Raw genomic sequence first — 6028 nt, 5'->3', positions numbered from 1 at the left:
TATCCTTATAGATGGGGTCATCTCCACTCCCACCAACGGGGATAGAAATATATTACTGCCTAGTCCAGCCTTTCTCAGCCAGGGTTCCTCCAAAGGTTTCTAGGGGTTCCTTGAGCAATGAACAATTTCTGTCTCTCATTAACAACTGATATCAATGATAAGGGGAGCAATCTTTTCACTGATGATGATGTAAGAATGTTCTTCTCCCACTGACCACTGTTATAAGGGGGTCCTTCTCCCATTGGTCACCAGTATAAAGGACCACTACACTGACCACTGATATCAGAGGGTCCTTCTCCCATTGGTCACCAATGTAAGGGACCACTACACTGACTACTGATATAAGGGGGTCCTCCTCTTGGTTATCAATGTAAAGGACCACTGCACTGACCACTGATATAAGGGGGTCCTTCGCTCATCAGTGGCCAGTGTACGGGGCCACAACACTGACCACTGATATAAGGGGGTCCTTCTCCCATTGGTCACCAATGTAAGAGACTGTGTCTCTGACCACTGATATAAGGAGTTCCATCTCTCTTATTAGTCACCAGTGTAAAGGACCACTACACTGACCACTAATATAAGGGGGTCCTTCTCCCATTGGTCACCAGTATAAAGGACCACTACACTGACCACTGATATAAGAGGGTCCTTCTCCCATTGGTCACCAATGTAAGGGACCATGTCCCTGACCACTGATATAAGGGTGTCCTCCTCTTGGTTACCAATGTAAAGGACCACTGCACTGACCACTGATATAAGGGGGGTCCTTCTCTCATCAGTGGCCAGTGTATGAGGCCACAACACTGACCACTGATATAAGGGGGTCCTTCTCCCATTGGTCACCAATGTAAGGGACTGTGTCTCTGACCACTGATATAAGGAGTTCCATCTCTCTTATTAATCACCAGTCTAAAGGACCACTACACTGACCACTGATATAAGGGGGTCCTTCTCCCATTGGTCACCAGTATAAAGGACCACTACACTGACCACTGATATAAGAGGGTCCTTCTCCCATTGGTCACCAATGTAAGGGACCATGTCCCTGACCACTGATATAAGGGTGTCCTCCTCTTGGTTACCAATATAAAGGACCACTGCACTGACCACTGATATAAGGGGAGTCCTTCTCTCATCAGTGGCCAGTGTATGAGGCCACAACACTGACCACTGATATAAGGGGGTCCTTCTCCCATTGGTCACCAATGTAAGGGACTGTGTCTCTGACCACTGATATAAGGAGTTCCATCTCTCTTATTAATCACCAGTGTAAAGGACCACTACACTGACCACTGATATAAGGGGGTCCTTCTCCCATTGGTCACCAGTATAAAGGACCACTACACTGACCACTGATATAAGAGGGTCCTTCTCCCATTGGTCACCAATGTAAGGGACCATGTCCCTGACCACTGATATAAGGGGGTCCTCCTCTTGGTTACCAATGTAAAGGACCACTGCACTGACCACTGATATAAGGGGGTCTTTCTCTCATCAGTGGCCAGTGTACGGGGCCACAACACTGACCACTGATATAAGGGGGTCCTTCTCTCATTGGTCACCAATGTAAGGGACTGTGTCCCTGACCACTGATATAAGGAGTTCCATCTCTCTTATTAGTCACCAGTGTAAAGGACCACTACACTGACCACTGATATAAGGGGGCCCTTCTCCTTTTTGTTACCAATGTAAAGGACCACTAATATAAGGGGGTCATTCTCTAATCAGCCTCCAGTGTAGGAAGCACTGCACTGACCACTGATATAAGGGGGTCCTTCTCCCATTGGTCACCAATGTAAGGGACCACTACACTGTCCACTGATATAAGGGGGTCTTTCTCCCATTGGTGATCAATGTAAGGGACCACTACACTGACCACTGATATAAGGGGGTCCTTCTCCTATTGGTCTCCAGTGTACGGGGCCACTACACTGACCACTGATGTAATCATACCTCCCAACAGTCCTGGATTGGGTGGGACATCCCCACATGTTATGTCTTGTCCCATGATCCCACTGTGTGGGAAGTATGTCCTGCACAGGAATCGGCAAAGTGCCCACGGGCAGTGCTTGGAGTGTCCACGGCTGCCACCGTGATTTTGTTTATACTATTGGTGACTCCACTCGCACTGCTCTGCTCAGCCTCTCCTCCTAGGCTGTATTGTCTGTGGTAGGTCCGGCCAGGGTATGGCCCCGCCCACTCGACCCGACTCCTGCTGTGGAGTGATCTCTCTGTGTGAGGGAGGGGCTAGGAATCTCTCTGTGGAGTGCCAGGCAGCGCGGGTCGCGGCGGGAGAACAGGACAGAGCCAGAAGGACTGACTGGAAGGCAGCTCGCCTCAAGCCAAGCTGCCCAAGGTGCTGACTGTCTGCTGAGAGTGGGGCGGACTGACCATTAGGGCACTCAGGCACTGCCCGAGGGCCCGTGGGGGGCCTGGGGCCCCATCTGTCCTGGTATCTATATTGTATGGGTCAGCAACCCGGTGGCTCACATCGGCGCTTAGGATGGAACACAAGAGCTACACATAAAAGCCAGCAACTGCATACATGGAGAGCAGTGAGGCTGGTTCATGCCCACCACTATTCCTGCCCACTTCTTTTCCTGCAGCATCTGTTCACTCTTTCTCAATGTGCACAGAAGCAGTTGGATTCCCTTTGAAATAGTAATTACTATTGTAATGTTAATTATTCCAAGCAGCCTCATGGGCAGGCTTTTCTGTACACAGCACATCAATCTGATTGATGTGCTGTGTACATTTTCTATCTCTCAGTCCTTCTCCCCTCAACAGCCATGCACCTGGCTCAGGCTGTATGGGAGCCCATTATAGTTGAGGCTTTTTTTATTAACTAGCTTTGTAACTATTGCTTTATTGTAGGCTTTGTAAGTACTAGTAGCATTTACAAAGCCAGTTATACTACTATTATGCCTGGTTTTGTGAGTGTGCGCACAAAGCTGTACTTACAGCTTTGTGCCTGGCTTTGCACTGGGGGACAGTGCTTGAGTTGGACATGGCATCCCAGGGCTCTCCGGGTGGCTCTGATCACTGCTTGAGCTGTTTTGCACTGGGGTACATTGGAGCCAAGCTGGCCAGACACTTGTCAGCCCCATGTATTGACAGATCAGCAATGTGCAGCTCCAGCCTGTCACCCAGCCGGCTGTTGATAGCAGATTACAGGATCTTAAAATCTTGTGCAAAAGGCAAACCTTCAGCAAAAAAATCCCAGGAGCGATGGTCCCGCAGGGATCCTAGGTCCATCTTCTTCACTAGGCAGAAAAAAACTGAGGTCTGGTATAGATTTTAAGGGGATCCCCCTACACCAAAAAAACAGCGTGGAGTCCCCCTCCCAAAATCCATACCAGAGCATGCCCTGGGACTGTGATGTCATAAGGGGCAGGGTCACATCACCCGGTGGCCCCGCCCCTTATGCCTATATGAGTCGTCGCGCACCATGTCCACAGCATTACAGCGGGAGAAAGCATCGCATCAACATCGGAAGAACAGAAGAAGGAAGGAAGAAAGCTGCAAGATTGACTTTTCTTTCTAGTCCCGTCGTACCTGGAGTCACGTTCAGAATGAACGGACTTTATTTCGTGTGTGGGCAAGTCCGTTCATTTTGAAAGTCAGTCGGGAAGTCCGTCAGACCTAGTCTGCCAGAAAGTCCATTCGTGTGTGCGCAAGTCCGCTCATTCGGAAAGTCGTCGGACCTCTGCCGAAAGTCCGTCAGGAAGACCGTCATACGTAGCCCGTCGAAAAGTCCGGTCGTGTGTACGCGCCATTACTAGTACTTGTCAGTAGCCACTGACCAAGTCTAAGCCCTTGTACACACGGTCGGAGAATCTCTGTCGGAATGTGTCCTATCGGACCGCGTCGTCGGATAATCCGACTGTGTGTGGTATGCATCGGACTAATTCCGTCTGAATATCTGTCGGACCCAATTTTCCAACATGTTTGAAATATTTCCCGACCAACTGGGCCAATCGGACATACTCCGATCATGTGTAGCGAATTTTGATCGGACCAAGTGCCACGCATGCTCAGATCAAATTCCTACATCAAAGCTATTGGCTACTAGCCTGAATGTAGTCCCATCGTAACAAAATTACGTCATCACGTTCTGAAAGATCGGATTTTTCGCCAACTTTGTCCGACCGTGTGTATGCAACAGTTTCGGACAAGATACGACGGACAAAATCCGACGGGCAAAATCCGACGGATTTGGTTGTGGAAATCTCCGACCGTGTGTACAGGGGCTAAGGTGGAGATCAGGCACATTAAAGACTCTTCTACCCATGACAATGAATAGGTGTCCTGATGGGTGCAAAGCATTCAACTTACGATAATCGGCACTTAAGTGCAGAATTCCAGTTTTATTTTCAAATATGGTTGTCACTTTTTCTAGAAGCCAAACCCGAACACTTTAGCAGCGCACCGCAAAAACATTTTTTGTTAGCATACAATGGGAATCTTCAAACTACGGCTCTCCAGCTGTTGTGGAACTACACATTCCATGAGGCATTGTAAAACTCTGACATTCACAGACATGACTAGGCATGATGGGAATTGTAGTTCCTGAACAACTGGAGGGCCGTAGTTTGAAGACCCCTGGCATACACTATAGGATTGTAACAGACCAGGGACACCTTTGGATGCTCCAAAGAGAATACTAATGTGGCATACATAGTACTCCCTCACCCTTCTATCAGGCCCTGTTCTGAGCAAAATTATGTCTAAATATTGTGTCCGGGTTTCAGGCGGACTGAAACCTGGACACATCATTCAAAACCCAAACTGTCCAGGGGAATCCAGGCAACAAGATGGGGGTAGTACCCAGACTGACCTTTTGGACTATTTTCTTGCCCAACGCTCGAGTCCTGCGGGAACGCGTGGGAACGGCGTCCTTGCACTTTTTCCACAGCTGGAACGCCATTACCTTTGCAGGACTAGAGCCGTCCGAGCCGAATGAGACGCATGCAGAGTAGCGCAGGAAGCGCCTGTCTGTAATAAGTTCTCTCATGTCACTCAGCGCTGCTCTCTCCCCGACGGCCCCTCCTCTCTTCTCGTCTATCCCCATTGGCTTGTGACATCATCTGGGATAGACGAGAAGAGAGGAGGGGCCGCCAGGGAGCGAACAGCGCTGCGTGACATGAGAGAAAACTTACTACAGACAGACGCTTCCTGCGCTACTCTGCATGCTGGCTAGTAAGATCTCCAGATGTGCCCTGTAATGTGCCCCGTGCCCTGATGTGCTATGTGCCCCGTGCCCTGATGTGCTATGTGCCCCATAATGTGCCCTGATGTGTTATGTGCCCCATGCCCTGATGTGCTATGTGCCCCGTGCCCTGATGTGCTATGTGCCCCGTGCCCTGATGTGCTATGTGCCCCATAATGTGCCCTGATGTGCTACGTGCCCCAATGTGCCCCATAATGTGCCCTGATGTGCCCGAGCCCTGATGTGCCCCATGCCCAGATGTGCCATGGGGCCCGATGTGCCCCATGCCCTTATGTGCCCCATGCCCTTATGTGCTATGTGCCCCATAATGTGCCACAATGTGCCCTGATGTGCCATGTGGCCTGATGTGCCCCATGCCCTGAGGTGCCCCGTGCCCTGATGTGCCCCATGCCCTTATGTTCTATGTGCCCCATAATGTGCCCTGATGTGTCCCATAATGTGCCCCGATGTGCCATGTGCCCTGATGTGCTATGTGCCCCATAATGTGCCCTGATGTGCTATGTGCCCCATAATGTGCCCTGATGTGCCCGAGCCCTGATGTGCCCCATGCCCTGATGTTCCATGTGGCCTGATGTGCCCCATGCCCTGATGTTCTATGTGCCCCATAATGTGCCCTGATGTGCCCCATAATGTGCCCTGATGTGCCATAATGTGCCCGATGTGCCATGTCCCCCGTGCCCTGATGTGCCATGTGGCCTGATGTGCCCCATGCCCTGAGGTTCCCCGTGCCCTGATGTGCCCCAATGTCCTTTTTTTTTTTGGTGGGGGAGTGGGTCTTGGGTGGGAGTTCCCACA

General features: G+C 50.5%; 1 protein-coding gene across 1 annotated transcript in view; it reads right to left on the bottom strand.

Annotated features, from left to right (window-relative positions):
• The window catches only part of LOC143989468 (uncharacterized), a 109271-nt gene that overhangs the window by 52436 nt on the left and 50807 nt on the right, over positions 1–6028 (bottom strand). The window lies entirely within an intron of this gene.

The sequence above is a fragment of the Lithobates pipiens genome, unplaced genomic scaffold (assembly GCF_037356315.1).
Source record: "Lithobates pipiens isolate NorthernLeopardFrog02 unplaced genomic scaffold, aLitPip1_a1.2 Scaffold_18, whole genome shotgun sequence".
In the NCBI taxonomy this organism is placed as follows: Eukaryota; Metazoa; Chordata; class Amphibia; order Anura; family Ranidae; genus Lithobates; species Lithobates pipiens.
This window is presented reverse-complemented; position numbering and strand designations above follow the sequence as displayed.